Raw genomic sequence first — 24419 nt, 5'->3', positions numbered from 1 at the left:
AAAACCGACAGACCATCACACATTATGCATCTCAATATACAAAATTTCCTTTTCATTACTGCAAGCAAACGAAAAGTTTTCCAAACGGAGCTGCTGTAACAGTTTTGATTTTTTTGTTTTTTGTTTTTTTTCTCTGTTCTCTGATCTGTGTGCTCACTGACAGTGTTTTGAAATGTTTCTGTCTTTAGCAGAAACTATTAACCATTTTGTAGACATTATACATGTAATCTTCTCTGTGCATTATTATCTATAAGCAGATCCCATTCCTCGACACAATAATAGCAACAATAATAACATGCATAGCCACTTAATATTTTTTAAGCACAGCACAATTTTATAGCAGCAAAACACAAGTAACCAAAGCAAAGCAAGCATCAGACATCACATAAGCTTCAGGTGGGTAACAAAACTCTATTATGGGAATGAATATGGGAAACTTTAACACACGTGAGACTCACTCACTGCCAACTTGCACAGGGGAGCTTTACTTAAAAATTACCGTCAAATGGCATTTATTTCATGTGCGCTTATCACAGACAAGACTACAATACCTGTCGTAAACCAGCCCAGGACTATCAACCTGGCTGGAGGGGTTATCAAAACTGCCGGCAGGACATTAACCTCCGCAAACCTGTGCCTCAACCGCAGGAACCCCTTAACCCTTTATCATATATCATCAACACCTATTACCAGACTAAATTTAGGTTCAGATTCACAGAGGGAAAGCACGGTAAAAGCACTCATACTTACCCACTGCGAATCCCACTTCTGACACCAAAATTGTTAGGTGTTATCCCCAGGGGGGGGGGGAGTGTCAGGTCAGGCCGAAGCCACGGGCCCACTGTACCACCTGAAGCAGATGTAGATTATCTGATAAGGATCCCTTAGAATGACTCAGACCATGCAGCAATATGATCTAAAGCCAATCATGTTTATTGAACAGCGCAAGCCTATCTTATAGACTTCAGTAACAGCATACAGGGTTAAGGGGATGACACTTTAGGATCGCGTCATTTTACACAGTTATACAGAGTTACACACAGTGTGATTCTGGAAATTCACAATATAGCTCATAAATAATATACTATAGTCATAATAAGCTAACATCTGCAGAGATAACAAGGATGAGGTTTTGTTAGCATTATCAAGAATAAATGTTACAAAGGCCGTGGGTCCTGATAATATTCATCCAAGGGTTTTAAAAGAACTTCGATCAGTGCTAACTGTCCCATTAACTGATCTGTTTAATCAGTCACTATTAACAGGAGCTGTCCCAGATGATTGGAGAATAGCAAATGTAATACCCCTTCATAAAAAGGGCAGTAGAGAAGAATCTGGCAACTACAGGCCAGTTAGTTTAACTTCAGTAGTAGGGAAATTAATGGAAAGCCTCTTAAAAGAAAGAATTATGACTTACATAAAGACAAACAATTTAGAGGACCAAAATCAGCATGGTTTTACTTCAGGGAGATCATGTCAGACTAATCTAATTGACTTCTTTGATTATTTAACAAAAGTATTCGACAAGGGAGGAGCAGTTGATGTAGCATATCTAGATTTCAGCAAAGCATTTGACACCGTCCCACACAATAAACTTATTCACAAACTATATCTCCTTGGTCTAGATTCAAAAATTGTGAAAAGTGTCTTAGTAAAGTTCATTCAGCAGAGGGGGCTGTTACTAGTGGTGTTCCTCAGGGGTCAGTTCTGGGGCCTGTTTTGTTTAACATATTTATCTGCGATATCAGCAAAGGGCTACAGGGGAAAGTATGTCTCTTTGCAGATGATACAAAAATTTGCAACAGAGTGGATGTTCCAGGGGGGGTAGACAAAATGAGAAGTGATATACAACAATTGGAGGATTGGACAAACGACTGGGATCTAAAGTTTAACACAGCAAAGTGTAAAATAATGCATTTAGGGAAGAAAAATCCAAATGTTAATTACAGACTCAATGACACTTTACTGACTGTTACAGACGAGGAACAGGACTTGGGAATTATTATTTCAGATGATTTAAAACTTAGTAAACAATGTAGTAATGCAGCGAGTAAGGCTAGCAGAATGCTTGGATGTATTGGTAGAGGTATTTGCAGCAGAAATAGTAAGGTTCTTATGCCACTTTATAGATCATTAGTTAGGCCTCATCTTGAGTATTGTGTGCAGTTCTGGAGACCATATCTTCAGAAGGATATTAACAAACTTGAATCTGTGCAAAGGAGGGCTACCAAAATGGTACATGGTCTAAAAAATAAAACTTACCAGGATAGGCTCAATGACCTAAATATGTATAGCTTAGAGGAGAGAAGGGAAAGAGGTGATATGATAGCCACGTTCAAGTACATTAAAGGGTTTAGTAAAACTGAGGCTGTGGGTATTTTACATAAAATGGAAAATTCAAGAACAAGGGGTCATGAGCTCAAGCTAAAGGGTAGTAGATTCAGGAGTAATTTGAGGAAGCACTTCTTTACAGAAAGAGTGATTGATTTATGGAATAAACTTCCTCAAGAGGTAGTAGCAACAAACACTGTGGGGGACTTTAAAAATGCATGGGACAAGCATAGGGCTATCCTACGAACTAGATAAGTTTATACTGTTAGGTAAGGTCGGGCAGACTTGCTGGGCCTATGGCTCTTATCTGCCGTCAATATCTATGTTTCTATGTTTCTATGTCACTGGACCATCTTAATGCCAGGGACATCTACAAGGTTAGCTAGCTTTGCAGAATAAGATGACAAGCATATATTTCTCACTACAGAATGAACCATTAAGATAAAGTCTAATCATTACAAAATGGATGCTAATCATCACAAGATGGCTGCGAGGAACAAGATGGTGCCCAAAAACAAGATGGCGCTAGTCAGGTTCACATTAACCCCTAACAATGACAAACAGCCAAAACATACATTATAGCTTAACCTGGCATTATAGTTTTATGACTCCCCTTATGGTAAGCTTCTCTCAGTAAATATATACCAAACAGTTATTAAGTAGTGATATATATCATGTTTGAGTATCTAGCTGCATGGTCCCAGCTTCATTTCTATTATATACTAGTGTTGTTTGTTCTCAATAGCCCATTATAACTGTAAAGCTATTCCAATGGCCCAAGAGTGGCCTCGAGCATAACTACCATATGATATAACCCTAATTTGCCAGGTGGTCCATAAGTGACCAAGGTTATAGTTACCACTATACTAAAGTTTCTTTCAAAATTAAGATTTTTTTTAAGTATTTCTCTCTTTATCTAATGGCCTAGCTATTCATTATTGTGTGTATGTCTCATCTGTGTTAAAACTTGTCATTATGATTGTTATTTTTGTAACATGACATATTTTTCTTTTTTGTACTCTACACATGTATATTATACTACACTAGCATTGCTGTGTTTTATAATACTTCCTCTAGATATTGAGCTCTCATGACACATGACGCTAGTCTGTCTATGTTTTATATTACCTCCTCTACATATTTACATCTCATGGGATATGTATATCACACTGTACTGTTACTTCTGTGTTTAATGTTATCTCCTCTAGATATTTAGCTCTCTTAGCACATGTATAATTCACAGCGGTAGTATGTCTTTGTTTTATTTTACCCCCTTTAGATATCCAACTATTATGGCACATGTACATTACACTGAGTTAATATGTTTGTGTTTAATATTACCTTTTCTAGATATTTCACTATCATGGCACATACATGTTGCACTGTACTAGTAAGTTTATGTCTACTTCTACTTCTTCTAGTTATTTAGATATCATGACACTTGTATATTACTCTATGCTAATATGTCTGTTTTTAGTATTACCTCCTCCAGATATTCAGTTACCATGACACACGTATAATACTCAGGGCAAGTATCATAAACAACATGTCTCCTCCTCAATGGCCGGAGTCAAAGAGCCTACCTACAGCCAATTTTATCACAGTAGTTTAATAAGCCCCTACAGTGTGTCATGGTCCAAAAGTCACTGAAGACCAATTGTAGCTCATTCCTAGGAGGTGTCTATTTAATAAAATACTATACTCAGTCCCTCTAGGATTCTCACATCCTATTTTACTAGGGAACCAAAATTACCATATTAGTGGATTAGAGGAGATTAACAGTTAACTATTAGGAATTTTCCCACCTACTAATAGAGTTGACTTACCTATCTTCCGGGTAGTGGGCCCGTATCAGGGTGGCAGGGTTTTAATACGCAAGTCTGTGGGAAATTATTTCCTTATACTCCAATACTGGTATGGCTAAATTTACTAAATATTTGTTAGCCCTCTTCCCATACATTTCTTCGGTCTTATAATGAGCCCAAGGAAGATCCATTCACTAATGAGCCATATAATAACACTAATACTGCTATTTTAATAAATTCCCCGGACACGTCCCCCCTCCTAACTTTCAATCAGCTATTGTCTGCTGACTTACCTTAATTTTTCATATGCTATTACACATTAAATGTTAACCCAACTAAAAATTAGATTTCATTATACTAAGTCCATTTACTTATCTAGTGGCTGAGACTTGAGTTGACTAATAGATAAGTTTTAGAAATCTTATAATTGAAAATATTTTATTATATTTTAATACACAGTTATGGATTGTCATATAAAAAGGCATATCTATTGGGCAATATATTTACTATTCCCTTCAAAGGAGTCCTTATAGGCATATAGTATATGTTTCAAGAAAATACTTGTGTTTACTATCATTACTGTTATCATCTTACAAATCTGTCGTATAGCTAATTATTTACCATATCAACCTGCATATTTTATGTATTTTTCATGCTGTTGTAAATGGACAAAAGTTATAGATTGTATTTGATAAAAATCTCAATAAAAAAATTGAACTTAAAAAAAAAATAAAAAAAAAATTGTGCCAATGAATTTTAAAAGATTACTGTCAATTTCAGGTGTTATTTGGGAAGAATGTGGATGTTCTGGTCTGGGACACCCTGCTTTAAGAGTAGTTTTAGCTTTTTTTTTTTTATAAGGGTCTTCGCACATAATAATCAAAAAATTTGGCTACCCGTTTAGAAGGTTGCCATTGTAAGGAGAGGGGATGCTTAAAATCATCATGATCCAAATATAAATCCCCTTTATTATCTACTAATTTAGGCTTAGATAAGTGGGAAATCTTTCTCTTTTTATTTTTTTGGAATATCACTAGATGATGAAGAGTCAGAAAAATTAGGGGAATTAGATAAACAAATCATTTCATCATCAGAATTATTAAATGCAACATTTTTGTCCATATTATCATCAAAATGTTCATCAATGTCTGAGTCAGAAGACTCTTCTGCAGAAACTGCGTCTGCGTGTACACTGCGCTTTAAAGTTTTCTTTTTAATAAAGTTTGTTCAAAATCTGAGTCTGAATAATTAAGCTCATTCTTCTTAAAAGCTGCAGAGATTTTGTCTGATGCAAGCAGACATGATTCAGATTTATTTTTATTCAAAGATTTCTTAGTAATTAAATGCAAGTAGCCTTTTTGGCATAGGAATTGTTTGCTGAGGAATTTTAGCTTCATTAACAGATGTTATGGCAGATTGGATTTTAGACATATGTTCAGTCAATTGTTGTATGGATCCTAATAAAGTCTGAAAAAAAATTCTCGGGAATTTGAGATCAATTTTCCTGAGACATATTAAAAAAAATATAATAAATAAATAAATTTCAAAACAGAACAAATATTGTTAAATAAATTGTTAAAATTAATGAATGCTGAAATAAATTTAACAGACCCTGAGATAATAAACAATAACACGATGCTATCATAGAACAGTTAGATGGTATGGAAGAAATAGGATACAAAACTTAATAACAAATAAACATTAACAAAAACAAAACTATAAAACTATGTTTCAAAAATACTAAGTAACAATTAAGGTTGTCAGAAATGCAAGAGGGGGTGTACTCTGATGTAATGTAGGCAGGTATGAGGGCGGTAAATAATAGGAGGAGATGGTAAAATGAATCCCACAATTTCAGACAAAAGGGGAGGAGTCAAAAACAAAATTGAAAGAAAAACAAGCTGGCGATCGGAGAAAGGCAAACGACAGTAAAATTAAAAGTGAAGAAAGAGAGACAACAAGAAATAAGGTAAAATAGAAACAGGTAATAGGACAGGAACAAAACCATACCAAAAGGCAAGCTAAATAAACAAAATGGCAAACGGAGGTAAACATATGACTATAAAAACCAAAGGCCTAGATTATGAGTTTTGCGTTAGGGTAAAAAAGCAGTGTTGCTTTTTTCCTAACGCTGGTATTACGAGTCTTGCAGGTACAGGTGTACCGCGGCACTCACTTTTTTTCCGCGACTCAAACATACCACAAATCCACTTACATAAATTGCGTATTCCATATTTTCAATAGGATTTGCATAACGCCGGTATTAGGAGTCTTGGAAAAAGTGAGCGGTAGACCCTCTCCTGTCAAGACTCATACCTCATTTAAAAGTCAGTAGTTAAGAGTTTTATGGGCTAATGCCGTAACATAAAACTCTTAACTAAAGTGCTAAAAAGTACACTAACACCCATAAACTACCTATTAACCCCTAAACCAAGCCCCCCCACATCGCAAACACTTAAATAAAAATGTTAACCCCTAATCTGCTGACCAGACATCGCCTCCACTTTAATAAATATATTAACCCCTAAACCGCCGCACTCCCACCTCGCAAACATTAGTTACATTTTATTAATCCCTAATCTGCCGTTCCTAACATCGCCGACACCTACCTACATTAATTAACCCCTAATCTGCCGCCCCAATGTTGCCGCCACTATATTAAATGTATTAACCCCTAAACCTAACCTTAACCATAACACCCCCTAACTTAAATATAGTTTAAATAAATCAAAATAAAATTACTACAATTAAATAAATTATTCCTATTTAAAACTAAATACTTACCTATAAAATAAACCCTAAAATAGCTACAATATAACTAATAGTTACATTGTATTTATCTTAGGGTTTATTTTTATTTTACAATCAAGTTTTTATTTATTTTAACTTGGTACAATAGTTATTAAATAGTTATTAACTATTTAATAGCTACCTAGCTTAAATAAATACAACTTGACCTGTAAAATAAAAATAAACCTAAGTTACAATTACATTTACAATTATCTAAATTACGAAAAAACCCACTAAAGATGGACCCGCTCCGCTCCAGATGGATGAAGATAGAAGATGCCGTCTGGATGAAGACTTCTGGCCGTCTGGAGCAGCGGTCGCCAACCAGTGGTCCATGGAATTAATCTCCTCTGATGGTGTTACCCCTGTTGCGCCGCAACTCCCTACAGGGCCTGGCTGGACTTCAGTGAAAACTAACAGAGGAGTTAAATTACAATCTCCCTATTCACGTTGCGTAGTACTGCACAACTTGCGTAGCTAGATTGTATTTTTAACTCCTCCCTTCCGGCGAGCTGCTCAGAGGAAGAGGATTCCATTCTAAAGCCAGCAGGTTGGTATAGCCTTAGCTTGAAATAGTGGAATTAAATCATATAAAAAAAGAAAAATCCTTCAGATGGACTTACATCACTGTTTGTCTTCCTCCCCTCCATCTTCTTATTTTTTTAATTAAATATTAATTATTTTTCATTCTAATTTCCCACGCACAAAGCCATTCCTTCTGAATTCCAGTAATTGCCATCCAGCAGATCAGCCATATCCTACCAGTATTATAGTAATTGCCAGTAACATCAGTCGTGGTTAGCTCACATCCATATTGAGGGCTTTCTGATATAAACTTAATTTATGACTCCAATGTCTGTCCATGATCATAAATAGTTTTGAATAATTCCTTACTGGGGAGGTAACTTGGAAGTCTTGTGGTCCTTTTAAACACAATTCTTTTTTTCCCACTTTCTTCCTCTCTTTTTCCAACTCAAAAGTTGGCGCTCACCCTTCATCTGTCATTTTTAAGTATTCTCTCAGTTCTGTCAATCAGTTAGTTAATTCCAAAAAATAATTCTTAAAAATTTGGAAATATATATATATATATATATATATATATATATATATATATATATATATATATATATATATATATATATATACACACACAAAATAAATTTTAAAAAAAAAATCATGTTAGTGGTCCACAGGTTTTAAAATTGTGAGTTTAGTGGTCCCTGATGTCAGAAAAGTTGGCAACCCCTGGTCTGGAGGACCTCTTCTGCCCGGATAGGATGAAGACTTCTGGCCGTCTGGAGGACCACTTCTGCCCAGTTGGGTGAAGATGTCTCAAGGTAGGGTGATCTTCAAGGGGTTAGTGTTAGGTTTTATTAAGGGGGGAATGGGTGGGTTTTAGAGTAGGGTTGGGCGTGTGGGTGGTGGGTTGTAATGTTGGAAAGGTATGTAAAAGAGCTGATTACTTTGGGGCAATACCCAGCAAAAAGCCCTTTTAAGGGCTATTTGTAATTTAGTATAGGGTAGGGATTTTTATTATTTTGGGGGGCTTTTTTATTTTATTAGGGGGATTAGATTAGGTGTAATTAGTTTAAAAAATTGTAATTATTTTATTATTTTCTGTAATTTAGTGTTTGTTTTTTTCCGTAATTTATATAATTGTATTTAACTGTATTTAATTGTAGTTAGTTTAGGGAATTAATTTAATTATAGTGTAGTATTAGGTGTAATTGTAACTTAGGTTTATTTTTATTTTACAGGTCAATTTGTATTTATTTTAGCTAGGTAGCTATTAAATAGTTAATTACTATTTAATAACTATTGTACCTAGTTAAAATAAATACAAACTTGCCTGTAAAATAAAAATAAACCCTAAGATAGCTACAATGTAACTATTAGTTATATTGTAGCTAGCTTAGGGTTTATTTTATAGGTAAGTATTTAGTTTTAAATAGGAATTATTTAGTTAATTAAAGTTATTTTATTTAGATTATTTTAAATTATATATAAGTTTAGGGATAGACTTAGGTTTTGAGGTTAATATATTTATTATAGTGGCAGCGACGTTGACTGCGGCAGATTAGGGGTTAATAAGTGTAGTTAGGTGGCGGCGATGTTAGTGACGGCAGATTAGGGGTTAATAAAATTTAACTAGTGTGGGGGCGGAGCCAACATTGGAAGAGACCAGACGTGTTCTCAAGGAGCTCTCTGATATTAGCATTAATATGGGGATTAATTATACACTTTGAGATCCAACAAGCATCTAAAACTTTCCAAATATCACATGAGAACACTTACGGCTAGATTTAGAGTTTTGTCGGTAACGACCCGCGTATCTAACGCTGGCTTTTTTCTGGCCGCACCTTTAAAATAACTCTGGTATTGAGAGTCCACAGAATGGCTGCGTTAGGCTCCAAAAAAGGAGCGTAGAGCATATTTAACGCCACTGCAACTCTCGATACCAGAGTTGCTTACGGACGCGGCCAGCCTCAAAAACGTGCTCGTGCACGATTCCCCCATAGGAAACAATGGGGCTGTTTGAGCTGAAAAAAAACCTAACACCTGCAAAAAAGCCGCGTTCAGCTCCTAACGCAGCCCCATTGTTTGCTATGGGGAAACACTTCCTACGTCTGCACCTAACACTCTAACATGTACCCCGAGTCTAAACACCCCTAGCCTTACACTTAGTAACCCCTAATCTGCCGCCCCCGCTATCGCTGACCCCTGTATATTATTTTTAACCCCTAATCTGCCGCTCCGTAAACCGCCGCTACTTACATTATCCCTATGTACCCCTAATCTGCTGCCCCTAACACCGCCAACCCCTATATTATATTTATTAACCCCTAATCTGCCCCATACAACGTCGCCTCCACCTACCTACACTTATTAACCCCTAATCTGCCGAGCGGACTGCACCGCTATTATTATAAAGTTATTAACCCCTAATCCGCCTCACTAACCCTATAATAAATAGTATTAACCCCTAATCTGCCCTCCCTAACATCGCCGACACCTAACTTCAATTATTAACCCCTAATCTGCCGACCTAATCTCGCCGCTATTCTTATAAATGTATTAACCCCTAAAGCTAAGTCTAACCCTAACACTAACACCCCCCTAAGTTAAATATAATTTTAATCTAACGAAATTAATTAACTCTTATTAAATAAATTATTCCTATTTAAAGCTAAATACTTACCTGTAAAATAAATCCTAATATAGCTACAATATAAATTATAATTATATTATAGCTATTTTAGGATTTATATTTATTTTACAGGTAACTTTGTATTTATTTTAACCAGGTACAATAGCTATTAAATAGTTAAGAACTATTTAATAGCTAAAATAGTTAAAATAATTACAAATTTACCTGTAAAATAAATCCTAACCTAAGTTACAATTAAACCTAACACTACACTATCAATAAATTAATTAAATAAAATACCTATAATTATCTACAATTAAACCTAGCACTACACTATCAATAAATAAATTAAATACAATTCCTACAAATAAATACAATGAAATAAACTAAAATACAAAAAATAAAAAAGAACTAAGTTACAAAAAATAAAAAAATATTTACAAACATTAGAAATATATTAGAACAATTTTAAACTAATTACAACTACTCTAAGCCCCCTAATAAAATAACAAAGCCCCCCAAAATAAAAAATGCCCTACCCTATTCTAAATTACTAAAGTTCAAAGCTCTTTTACCTTACCAGCCCTGAACAGGGCCCTTTGCGGGGCATGCCCCAAGAAGTTAAGCTCTTTTGCCTGTAAAAATAAACATACAATACCCCCCCCAACATTACAACCCACCACCCACATACCCCTAATCTAACCCAAACCCCCCTTAAATAAACCTAACACTAAGCCCATGAAGATCTCCCTACCTTGAGTCGTCTTCACCCAGCCGAGCCAAATTCTTCATCCAAGCGGAGCAAGAAGAGGTCCTCCATCCGGTAGAAGTCTTCATCCAAGCGGGGCAGAAGAGGTCTTCCATCCGATTGAAGTCTTCATCCAAGAGGCATCTTCTATCGTCATCCATCCGGAGCGGAGCGGCAGCATCCTGAAGACCTCCGATGCGGAACATCCATCCTGGCCGACGACTGAACGACGAATGACGGTTCCTTTAAATGACGTCATCCAAGATGGCGTCCCTCGAATTCCGATTGACTGATAGGATTCTATCAGCCAATCGGAACTAAGGTAGGAATATTCTGATTGGCTGATGGAATCAGCCAATCAGAATCAAGTTCAATCCGATTGGCTGATCCAATCAGCCAATCAGATTGAGCTTGCATTCTATTGGCTGTTACGATCAGGTAAGTATTTAGCTTTAAATAGGAATAATTTATTTAAGAAGAGTTAATTAATTTCGTTAGATTACAATTATATTTAACTTAGGGGGGTGTTAGTGTTAGGGTTAGACTTAGCTTTAGGGGTTAATACATTTATTAGAATAGCGGTGAGCTCCAGTCGGCAAATTAGGGGTTAATAATTGAAGTTAGGTGTCGGCGATGTTAGGGAGGGCAGATTAGGGGTTAATACTATTTATTATAGGGTTAGTGAGGCGGATTAGGGGTTAATAACTTTATTATAGTAGCGGTGCGGTTCGCTCGGCAGATTAGGGGTTAATAAGTGTAGGCAGGTGGAGGCGACGTTGAGGGGGCAGATTAGGGGTTAATAAATATAATATAGGGGTCGGCGGTGTTAGGGGCAGCAGATTAGGGGTACATAGCTATAATGTAGGTGGCGGCACTTTGGGGTCGGCAGATTAGGGGTTAATTATTGTAGGTAGCTGGCTGTGACGTTGTGGGGGGCAGGTTAGGGGTTAATAAATATAATATAGGGGTCGGCGGTGTTAGGGGCAGCAGATTAGGGGTACATAAGTATAACGTAGGTGGCGGTCGGCAGATTAGGGGTTAAAAAAATGTATTTGAGTGTCGGCGATGTGGGGGGGCCTCGGTTTAGGGGTACATAGGTAGTTTATCGGTGTTAGTGTACTTTAGAGTACAGTAGTTAAGAGCTTTATGAACCGGCGTTAGCCCAGAAAGCTCTTAACTACTGACTTTTTTCTGCGGCTGGAGTTTTGTCGTTAGATTTCTAACGCTCACTTCAGACACGACTCTAAATACCGGAGTTAGAAAGATCCCATTGAAAAGATAGGATACGCAATTGACGTAAGGGGATCTGCGGTATGGAAAAGTCGCGGCTGAAAAGTGAGCGTTAGACCCTTTTTTGAATGACTCCAAATACCGGCGGTAGCCTAAAACCAGCGTTAGGAGCCTCTAACGCTGGTTTTCACGGCTACCGCCAAACTCCAAATCTAGGCCTTAAGAAGCAGAAGAACTCGTCTGGTTCCAGAGATAGAAGTCTGGACATATTAATAAAGCAATGTAGTAAGGGCCGCAACCTCATGGATCAAAAATTCCTCTCAGCAGTGTGACACATTAACGAAGGCCTCGACTACTACAAGATTCACCTATTCTCTAATAAACAGAGCTACGATACGGCATACTAGCTACTAGACGGCATACTAGACATTCAGTCTTGAAATGGCTGTGATCCGGGACGAAGATTCTCAAGCCCTTCTTGGCTGTTTAAAGGAGTTTGAGCGGAGAATGGATAGCGCATTTGCCCACCTGTCGCATACAGTGAAAGTTGTTATGGCGCAGCATACTTTTTTAGAGCCGATTGTGGAAAACTCCACTATACCACCAGCTAGTAATCTCCACCCATCCGCATCCTGTGATCAGGCTGTCTTAGCAGTCACATCGGCTCCTTACTCACCATGTCCTGGAGAAGAACCCTTCTATCTATGTATGGGCACTGATCAGGAAGATATAGCCGAGACTTCGATGTCAGAGTTGGTGGAGGATCAAAGGATGATCGATCACGATGATGGTTTATTCCATACAGCTGTGCAGAGTAGCAGCATATGTTTCCTATACAACGCTGTGAAAATTACGAGTGCCCAAGATGATGATCCGACGTTTGCAGCAGGTAATGGTCATGGGAGACCGTATATCATTTTGCAGCAACACCCCAGGTGTCCTGACATAGGCAAGGAGACCTGCAGACTGGGGAGAGTGGACTTCCAGGACATATCTGTAGGCAAGTTTCCCCTGAGGAAGATCAAGGTTGTTCCCTATCAAGGGGGATATATAGCTGTTGGCATTGGGTAACTGTCGCATTTACAAACCCCCTTAAGTTACCAACTTTCATTATTAAAGTTTTCTTAATGTTTTTCTTTTTCAGTGGGACTATCTATATAACAGTTAAGTCTCTGATGTGGTTTATAATGTTTGCTGCTCTATGTACTTATCCCTAGTTTATTGTTTGTTTTTCCTTATATACTCTGCATTGTTACATAGGTCTCACTTAAGCAGGAGATTCATACTCCATCTACTAATTCAGCACGCAGGTAATAGCATGTGTTGCTCACTTCAGAATGCCTACCCCTCTGACCACAGTTATAGCCCTTCCCTTAATAACATATCTTCACATAGGTAACCTGTAACCCCACATTGAGCTGTCATGGGTAATTATAAACATTGACCTACTAGACTATCCCCTGTTCATCTTTAGACACTGAAGTAGAGAGGCATATTATATCTACTTTGTTATAAGCTTGACATGGTGCATATGTACATACTCTGCTGCCGCATTATTTAACTTATTACTCACACCACTTTGTATAGTCACAGATGCCAAAGATTCTTTCCTTACACATGCAACTCCTAACACAGCTTTTCTTAATTATATGTATTGCAGTTAAGTCCTACCCATGCATAAGAAGTTAGCTGATTATATCTCAGGGTCTGACTACCAGCACCCCAGACGATGTTATTTGTTATTAGATATAAGGGTTTTTATGTTTAAAGGTTATATTTTTTGCGTGTGTTTAACCATGTATACCTATGGCACACCAATACTCTATATAGTTACAGGGGAAAGCATATCTGGATATTTTATTCCTAAAGATAAGCCCCAATATCATTGTTAGAAAGTTATTTGCATATTGAAATGTTTATCTCCCTCTGTCTCCGTGCAGCCTACAATAAATGGGTACACTATATTCTGTGTATTAAGATAATGAGCCCCTGAGATATTGCTACCCTTGCCACTGAAGATGGCTAAAATATTTATCTGTACCCTATTAAATCTGTTATAATTAGACTACCTTAAGGATCAGGGTTATATATGTGCATTTTCATAGTTCTTTGTAAGAATATATGTGTGGTTGTCATCTTTAGTTTCTCTATAGCTCTGTTCACACTTTGCCTATACAGAAGCTCCTCTGTAATGTTCATACACAGATTTTGCACCTTTATTTTACATTTTAGGAGATAGAGCTTTAATATTTCTCCCCTGAATTCAACTATTTCTCATCGATAAGGAGTGCTATCACTATACTTATAGATACCCCTCATTTTTGCTACACTTTCCTTATTCTAATTGTATTTACTGTTTTATACTGTATTAGTATCTTATATTTGACTTTGCTATGTTATTTATTGCAAGCTCTTCTAGGGCTAGGTTTGAGTAACCCTTCCATATCTTCACTGAAGCATAGCTATATTAAAGAATAACTATATATATGTCACAGTTCAGCCTTAGATAGTGTGGTTTTTATTGACCGTTGGAAACTTGTACAACAGCATATGGTTATATATTTCTTTTACCTATTCCCCAGCCCTCTCTCTTTAATTCTAAACAAATTATATTAGCACTGCTATTTCTCCCCCCTTTAATCGGAACACTAGCATAATTTCTGCCCTACTCCATATATTTATTATTAACAGATGTCCCAGACTTCCCTCAATATTAAAAAAATGCACTACTTAGATACTTCCAAACAACATCATTCTATTTAGTAGTGTATTTCAAAGCTCTGAGTACTCAGGGCATTTACAAATTCGGTATACTAACTGGCTCCGCCCTCCACCCCTCCCCTCCTCCAACTCTATTTTAAGTGGCTCTCGCCTGCTGCATCCCCCTTTCCCATAAAACTATAGAGCTACCGCCTCCCTAGCCCCAACCTTATCTGAATAGATACCTTACTCTTCTTTTTATAAAACTGGGAGAGGACTATTTTTGTTTACATTACAGTTATGATTCTCTATAATAAAACCGAAGTCTTTCTATATGATGGCCCACATTTTCTAGGAATGCTTGAGATATTTGAATACATTACGCTTCTGTTTATTCTGTGTATACATTTACATGTAAATGTTTTGGGTCATACCCTATATATTGTATCTGTTTATGACTTCAATAAAAATTATTTAAAAAAAAAAATGTAATTAGTGTTTGCGTTGCGGGAGTACGCTGGTTTAGGGGTTAATAACTTTATTTTAGTGGCGGCGACTTTGTGGGTAGCAGATTAGGGGTTAAGAAGTGTAGGTAGGTTGCAGCGATATTGGGGGTGGCAGATTAGGGGTTAATAAATATAATGTAGGCTTCGGCAATGTTGGGGGCAGCAGATTAGGGGTTCATAAGTATAATGTAGGTGGCAGCGGTGTCCGGAGCGGTAGATTAGGGGTTAATAATTATAATGCAGGTGTCGGCGATGTCGGGGACGGTAGATTAGGGGTTAAAAAGTGTAAGATTAGGGGTGTTTAGACTCGGGGTTCATGTTAGGGTGTTAGGTGTAGACATAAATTTTATTTCCCCATAGGAATCAATGGGGCTGCGTTAGGAGCTGAACGCTGCTTTTTTGCAGATGTTAGGTTTTTTTTCAGCCGGCTCTACCCCATTGATTCCTATGGGGAAATAGTGGATGAGCACGTTTAGCCAGCTCGCCGCTACCGTAAGCAGCGCTGGTATTGAGGTGAGATGTGGAGCTAAATTTTGCTCTTCTCTCACTTTTCTGCGGCTAATGCCGGGTTTAAAAAAGAAAACGTAATACCAGCGTTACTGTAGGTCAGCGGTGAGCTGAAACTGCTCATTAGCCTCGCAAGCCTTACAGACAAAAACTCATAATCTAGCCAAAACCAAATTAAATTAAAAACAAAAGAAAAAAAATAATAATAAAATAATAAAATCGGAATGCAATGAGGATAAAAAGAAAAACTAAAATAAAGAAAATAATTTATAATTTATAAAGAAGGAAAAAAGGAGATAGAAAAAGAAAAAAAGATTTTATAATAAAATGCTAATAAAGTTCAACTAATTATTTGCACTAAACAAGATAAAGATAATAATATTTATTTGCCCAATAATAAATATATACTTATCTCATAGAGCAGCAAAAAGAAAAGTGCAAGATTAACGGTTTTCTCTCAGTTTAAAGGACTATGGTGTTATCTGATTGGACATGTGCTACCTGACCACTTTATTATGTTTTGAATTTTTCTGTTTTTTCTGTTACCTGTTATACTTTAAAAATGCTATTTGAGTAGTAAAAGGAAAAGAATAGCAAAATAGGAATCTCCGTCCTTGTAATAAAATCTGCCCTTTTCCAATTGACAATCACTTTTATTTATTTTAGTGTCTGGACACTAAGGTGGGGATTTGGCAGATCTCTGTGTATCTATTTTCTGAGAGCATTTAACAAAGGAGGGAGGAGGATTTATCCAAGATGCCAACCGCTTAACACATAGTTTCTTTTTTCTAATCGTAGTTTTATTACATTTACAGGTTTCAATTATTTTTTTATTCTAAACCTACTTTATAAGAAGCTAATTTAAATGAGAAAGGGAGAAACCAGATGACTAAGGGAACCTAATCAAAAAAAGTAGAGCATATAAAATATAGTGCTCGTAAAAGAAGTAAACTATTTAATAAAATTTGGTAACATTTTATTCACAGTACCTAGCTAACAAAGCTTGGGTAAAGCACGTTTCTCACGTTTCTCACTTAAGTAGCTGCTGTGAGAAAAAAATCTCCGGCTTGTCTACATGTGTATCTGTAACTTTCTAGTTTTCTCTCTCTCTCTTTCTCTCTATTTTTTTAAGGGTCATTAAACACATAGGGGTCAATTTAACAAGTGCCGGGTGGACATGATTTACTGTAGCGAATCATATTTGCCCGACATTGCTAAATGCCAACAGCATACGCTGTTGGCATTTAACATTGCAAAAGCATTTCTCGTAGCCGCTATCAGGGGGTTTCAATCATCCCGTTCATGTTGGATCGGGATTATTTCAGTCCGCCACCTAAAAGGTTCTTAACTTATTATTATTATCATTTATTTATAAAGTGCCAGCAGATTACGCAGCGCAATACAGAGAATAAAATATTACAGGGATGCATTACATACACAAATAAACAAGTACATTAGGGTATAATACAGTTGTAGGTGCAATAATTGAGTTATACAAAAGGAGAGGAAAGCTCTGCCCTTGAACACAATCATTAGTAGTTAACTTTAAATACAAAGTGGCCTACAGGTAGAAAGGCTCTCAAGCTTATAATCTAAAGGAGAGGGAATAGACACAGATGGTAAGGGAGAAAGGAAATAAGTCTGATATAAGGCAGGGTAAATGGAGAGTGAGTGATGACATGGGGAAACAATAAAAAAAAAAATTAAAGTGTAACAAAATAAGGTAAAGTGCCAGTAAAAAGGCTGTGAATATGGAGTAGTGTCTCTATCCATGATCATTAGTGACATCTGTGCCTATTTGCTGTTAGAAAGTGTTTATATATTAAGGTAAACAACAGGGTGGGTGGTGGTGGGAGGAATGGAGGGTTAGTGCTTGCAGATCTGGGAGACTGGTGATAAATTTGTAGCTGTGAAAGAGAGAATAGTAAGGTAAACATTCCTTTTGATAAAGTCTAGGGGGAGTATGAGTTTGAAACAGAGTAGAGGGGGAGAAAAGAGTTAGAGGAATATTACAATGAGAGTTACAAACAATTCCATATTAGCCCAACATATATAAAAAATAAATGCACTCAGTGTCTTGATTGGAGGTTTCAATCAGACGAATTACCTTTAAACTGGCTTGCAGATCTGGGAGACTGGTGATAAGTTTGTAGCTTAACGACCAAGGACGTGCCAGGAACGTCCTACAAAAAAACACCCCTAACGACCAAGGCACGTCCTCTGGGGTTTTAAGCTCTTGAAGCAATCCTGATCACTTCCAGGGGCTTCCAGTGTATTGCAGTGATGCCTCGATATGCAGGCATCACTTCAATTTCTTTTTTACCCCACCAATGCAGAGAGAGCCACTTTGTGGCCCTCTCTGCATTGGCAATCCATGGGGCCGTTCGTTGGTGGGTGGGAGCTGCAGTTGGGAGGCGGGTGGGCAGCCGCTCGTTACACACATACCGGCGATTGGTCCTCATTATGCCTTGCAAGTCCCAAGGCTGCGACGGATTTACTGGCTGCTAGTCCGAAAGTAATGGGAAGGAGGGAGACGGAGGTGGGGTAAAATGTGCTTGGGAAGGGATCTAGGAGGGGGGTGGGTATGGTATTGAGGGGGGGCAGCTAAACTACAGAAAATATAATTTTTCAAATTTAAAAATAAAAAAACAAATTTTTTTGGGCAAATTGGGTACTGGCAGACAGCTGCCAGTACCCAAGATGGCGGCAAATAGGTAGAGGGAGGGGGTTAGAGAGCTGTATGGGGGGATCAAGGAGGTTGGGGGCTAAGGGGGGATCCTACACAGCAGTATATGTAAATATGCTATATATAAAAAAAAATAAAGATACCTTTTATTTTAGTACTGGCAGACTTTCTGCCAGTACTTAAGATGGTGGGACAATTGTGGGGTGGGGGAGGGAAGGGAAGGGAGCTGTTTGGGAGGGATCAGGGGGTGTGATGTGTCAGGTGGAAGGCTAATCTCTACACAAGCTACCTAATTAACCACTTCACTGCTAGACATAATACACGTGTGATGCGCAGCGGCATTTAGCGGCCTTCTAATTACCAAAAAGCAACGCCAAAGCCATATATGTCTGCTATTTCTGAACAAAGGGGATCCCAAAGAAACATTTACAACCATTTGTGCCATAATTGCACAAGCTGTTTGTAAATAATTTCAGTGAGAAACCTAAAGTTTGTGAAAAAGTGAACAATTTTTTTTTATTTGATCGCATTTGGCGGTGAAATGGTGGCATGAAATATACCAAAATGGGCCAAGACCAATACTTTGGGTTGTCCACTACACTAAAGCTAAAATTAATGCTACAAGCTCCCTACAAGCAACCTAATTAACCCCTTCAATGTTAAGCATAATACACGTGTGGTGCGCAGCAGCATTTAGTGGCCTTCTAATTACCAAAAACCAACACCAAAGCCATATATGTCTGCTATTTCTGAACAAAGGGGATCCCAGAGAAGCATTTACAAGCATTTGTGCCATAATTGCACAAGCTGTTTGTAAATAATTTCAGTGAGAATCCTAAAAGTGTGGAAAAATTGAACTTTTTTTTTTATTTGATCGCATTTGGCGAGGAAATGGTGGCATGAAATACACCAAGATGGGCCTAGATCAATACTTTGGGTTGTCTACTACACTACACTAAAGCTAAAATGAACCCTAGAAGCTCCCTACATGCTCCCTAATTAACCCCTTCACTGCTGGGCATAATACACGTGTGGTGTGCAGTAGCATTTAGCGGCCTTCTAATTACCAAAAAGCAACGCCAAAGCCATATATGTCTGCTATTTATGAATAAAGGGGATCCCAGAGAAGCATTTACAACCATTTATGCCATAATTGCACAAGTTGTAAATAATTTCAGTGAGAAACCTAAAGTTTGTGAAAAAAATTGTGTAAAAGGGAACGGTTTATTTTTATTTGATCGCATTTGGCAGTGAAATTGTGGCATGAAATATGCCAAAATGGGTCTAGATCAATACTTTGGGATGTTTTATGAAAAAAAAAAAAATACATATCAAGGGATATTCAGGGATTCCTGAAAGATATCAGTGTTCCAATGTAACTAGCGCTAATTTTGAAAAAAAGTGGTTTGGAAATAGCAAGTGCTACTTGTAATTATTGCCCTATAACTTGCAAAAAAAGCAAAGAACATGTAAACATTGGGTATTTCTAAACTCAGGACAAAATTTTGAAACTATTTAGCATGGGTGTTTTTTTGGTGGTTGTAGATGTGTAGATGTGGGGGGTCAAAATTAGAAAAAGTGAGTTTTTTTCCATTTTTCCTCATATTTTATAATTTTTTTAGTAAATTATAAGATATGATGAAAATAATGGTATTTTTGAAAGTCCATTTAATGGAGAGAAAAACGGTATATAATATGTGTGGGTACAGTAAATGAATAAGAGGAAAATTACAGCTAAACACAAACCCTCAGAAATGCAAAAATAGCCTTGGTCCCAGACGGTCAACAATTTGAAAAATGGTATGGTCACAAAGGGGTTAAACTGGCTTGCAGATCTGGGGGACTGGTGATTAGTTTGTAGCTTTAAACTGGCTTGAGATCTGGGAGACTGGTGATAAGTTTGTTGCTTTAAACTGGCTTGCAAATCTGGGAGACTGGTCATAAGTTTGTAGCTTTAAACTGGAGAGCAAGTAAGATGGGCATAGAAAGCAGCATCCACTGTTTGTTAAATCTACCCCTAAGGGCCAGATTATGAGTGAAGCATAAATTAACACTTCCTTTTGAGTATTAATTGTGCTAGAATTAAGCTTTTTGCTCTCGTTGGGTTGTGTTTTCATATTACGAGTTGAAAGTAAACTGTTTTCCTTCTCGCAGTAAACCAACTAGCACAAAAATCGTGTTCACGTATTCCCCTAAAGAGGTCAATAGAGAAAAAAAAGTGGAAAAAAGCCCTAACACCTACTCTTGTTTAAACCATATTGTATATTCTCGTTTGAGCTAACCTGACATGAAAATATGAATATTTTACATTCCAATGTTCTTCACATAGAAGAATATGTTTTATTTATTCATAAATACATATTTCTACATATATCTGATGGTATTTTAGAACAATATATATTTATACCTATTGAAAATTAGAGACTATAAGAAAAAGGAATGGGACATCATAATAAATGCACCTTCAAAAAAGATAGTCAAGGTCTCATAGCCTAGACACATCCATATAGTCAAGTATGGGATATTTTATATTACATTAACAAAACATTAATATGTACATAAGAAGCAAGTCAAATGCAGTACAATAATACACTTACATTGCTAAGTCACGGGACTAACAGAACACTTGATCTGGTACGCAAATAGTTCACCCAGTTTTAGCCAATATGCATAACCTTATACAGTACTTCGCTATCACTACACCCCAGCTGCACACAGAACCCCCTTGAAAAATTATCAAGGAAGACAGGTCTGGGCAGGTTCGATATAGGGATTTAAGTGAAGCGTGTTGCCTTTAAGGTTGGAGCAAATAGCAGTGCATGAAAAAAGGCTACAGGATAAGTAAGCATGGTAACTATACAAAGATTCACAGTTACAGTATTGCAAACAACCATTGAAAGTTCATAGAAAGAATCGTGATCATCCGTGGATGCACAGGTTAACAGTCTCTACTGAAACAGGTCAAAATTTACCCAACCTTCCACATTGCAGTAGTAGTAGAAACGCATAGATTTCCCAGTATTCCCAAATTATCGTCATTAAATGCAGTATCAGAAGTGTTTGCAACACCTTATCTGAGTTCCTTAGATCTGCTTTGTCCCGGTTCAATTCCAATCTGGAACAATTTTTCAAGCCGGTGTACAGGAAAAAGAAGACATCTTTTAGCCTTTGAATGGAGTGCCAGTGTCCGTGGCATCTACAAACAGCGTACTTCGTTGCAAGGGTTACGTCACGTGTCCATAACAACCAATGCCTATACACGTTTCACCCCTAACGTCTATTGGTAGACGGGGCTTCCTCAGGGCTATTGGATCCTATCCCTTCTCGGGAATTTTATGCTCAGTTGGCTCCGCCCATAGGTTAATGGAAAAAACATTGTGTAACATTATTTGACCTTAATGGATACAAAGTTTGGAGCAATGTAGTTTGATTTAATACATAGAATCTAAGGCACAAACCATGTCCTCAGCATTAGACATGATTGGAAAAACATTGACACAACATTTAAATTTCAATGCAAAATGTTTTTTTCTAGAACATACAGACCAATCTATAAGAATAACGCGGACAAAGAGGGAGATAACCATCAGCACATTTCAGCCTATGAAGCTAGCCATGTCTAATTTTTCATTGAGTCCTAGCGGGGTTAAGGTGTTTAGGGTGAAAATCCACCTACATTCCTTTTGGAGGAGGCATTTATCATTATCACCTCCTCTACCATGTAGTAGACCCTTATCAATCCCTGTAAATTTAATGCAGTCTAGATTGCTGTTATGTTTCAGTTGAAAGTGTCTAGCTACACTGCTTGTTTGAATTTCTCCTTTAATGTCATCCCTATGTTCTTTGATGCGGTCTTTGAAGATTCTCTTCGTTATGCCAACATTTAAACTGGGGCAAGAACATTCAAGCAAATAGACCACACCCTCCATGTTACAGTTAAAGAAATTAAGTATTCGAAAATTCTTTTTCACAAAATACCTTAGTTCTTTACATGTATTCACATGTAATACATTTTCCACATGGAAAATTTCCATTAGGAATGTGTTTCTTAATCCAAATTTGTTTGGAAGGGGATGGGACATATTGTCTTTTTACAGGCTTATCTCTTATATTCACGGCACGTTTGGCTGTCAGACTCGGGAACAGTCCCACCTCTAAGGCTATATTTTCATTACTGGTAAGGACAGGCCAGTGTTTCTGTAAAATCATTTTAATTGTCTTCCAATGACAATTATAATTTGTGATAATGACAATTAGAATTTGTCGCTTTTATAGGCTTGGCCATTTAGCTGGGCTGTAATGTGTTAAATGTGACTTAGGATTTAGAGGGCGTTTTTGTTTTAATTAAATTTGCCCAATCAGGTAATACTTTACCTGTTTAAGCTACACCTATGCATTTGCACTGCATGCTATGAGTACGGCCTAAGGGCTGAAACATGTTAGCAGTGGTGCGCTGCCTTTTCTTTCACTGTGGGATGCTTCCCATGTTTTAACCTTTTGTATAATAAACAGACATTTTAATCTCAGCAGCTCCACATCTACTTTTTCTACATTTGCACCAGCTTATGGAACCGCTGTCTTTTGCCTGGTCTGGTCTTGGCAGACTTCCAGGTAGCGGTACATTTCCCTTCCTCATCTACACGTCATAAGTGACGTCTCTGATGCCTCATACCCGAATCTACTTGAAGCGTGGAGAAAACGGCGCTGGGTGAACAGCTGATTCAGCCGCCGAGCGAATTCTCGGCCGATGAGGTACATGGTTTGCACCCGGCTGTGGAGTGAGTAAGCAGCTCCTCTTTCCACTACAGTTTACAGACCCTGGAGTTTAACGATTTTCAATCAAGGTATGCTCTTGGAGTAAGGAGGGGGAGAGGGATCGTATATGTACCAGTCCTGGCTAAGATTTATTCTTGTTTGTAAAGCACTATAATTGCAGATTGCTTAATCCTCTTGTTACTGTTGTCTATTTGGGTATTTGCTGGCGATACCTAAGCAATTCTGCATTTACCATACTGCATCCGACCAGGGTAATCACATATATAAGCTATACATATCTGTGATTATGGAAGCACCCACACGTTCAACATTTTTTTCACTAATGCCTGCAGAAGTATGGGCCAATCCGGGCTTTGATTGCAATAAAATTTTCTCAGATGACAAGGGAGTACTATCCCTAAGTACTCTGTTTGATCTAATGGAACAGTTGCTTTTCAAGGAAAACAAAGCCCAATGGGACATTTGGACTTTTGAGAATTACATAAAAACAAAGATGATTCCTAGGGGATTTAGGATTTATAAATTTCCTACTTTTGAGATAGACCCCAAGGACCAGGACTTTATGAACTCCTGGAATGAAGTTTTATCAGAATGTTCATCCAATCTCATGTTGCTATTAATACGATATAGAACACAAGATCTGAATAGGATTAAAGCTTAAATTGATTGTTTACAATTAGAATTAAACAAACGCAGTTTAGATATGGATTTTGCTAAATTTGATAAAAATTCTTCATGATTCAGTTGCTATCAGTAAACAACATATCATGGAAAATAAGCATAATAAATTTATCAGAGATAGAACAGATTACCTATCCAATTCAGTTTATATATGGAATCGGAAACAACGTAATGATTACAGACGTAGTGTATCTAGCAATAATAATAATAAAAACAACAAAAATAAAAAGGGTTATCGCAGACGCAACAACCGACAGAACAAATCAGTTACATTTTTCAGACAGTGACACAGACTGGTCCTCTGATGATAGGCAATCAGATAATGATGAGACTAATACCAGAATGGATGTAGACCAGACACACTCGCAAAATGTACAACAATCAGGGATTCTCAAACATACATCTAGCAATTCTAACCTGGGGGCCAGACCTAAGGAAACACCTGTCCACCATGAAGGGAACAAAAATTCCAAATATGTTCCAAGTAAAGTAGTTAACACTGGTGTACCCA

The sequence above is a fragment of the Bombina bombina genome, chromosome 6, assembly GCF_027579735.1.
Source record: "Bombina bombina isolate aBomBom1 chromosome 6, aBomBom1.pri, whole genome shotgun sequence".
In the NCBI taxonomy this organism is placed as follows: Eukaryota; Metazoa; Chordata; class Amphibia; order Anura; family Bombinatoridae; genus Bombina; species Bombina bombina.
Note: the sequence above shows the minus strand (reverse complement) of the source record.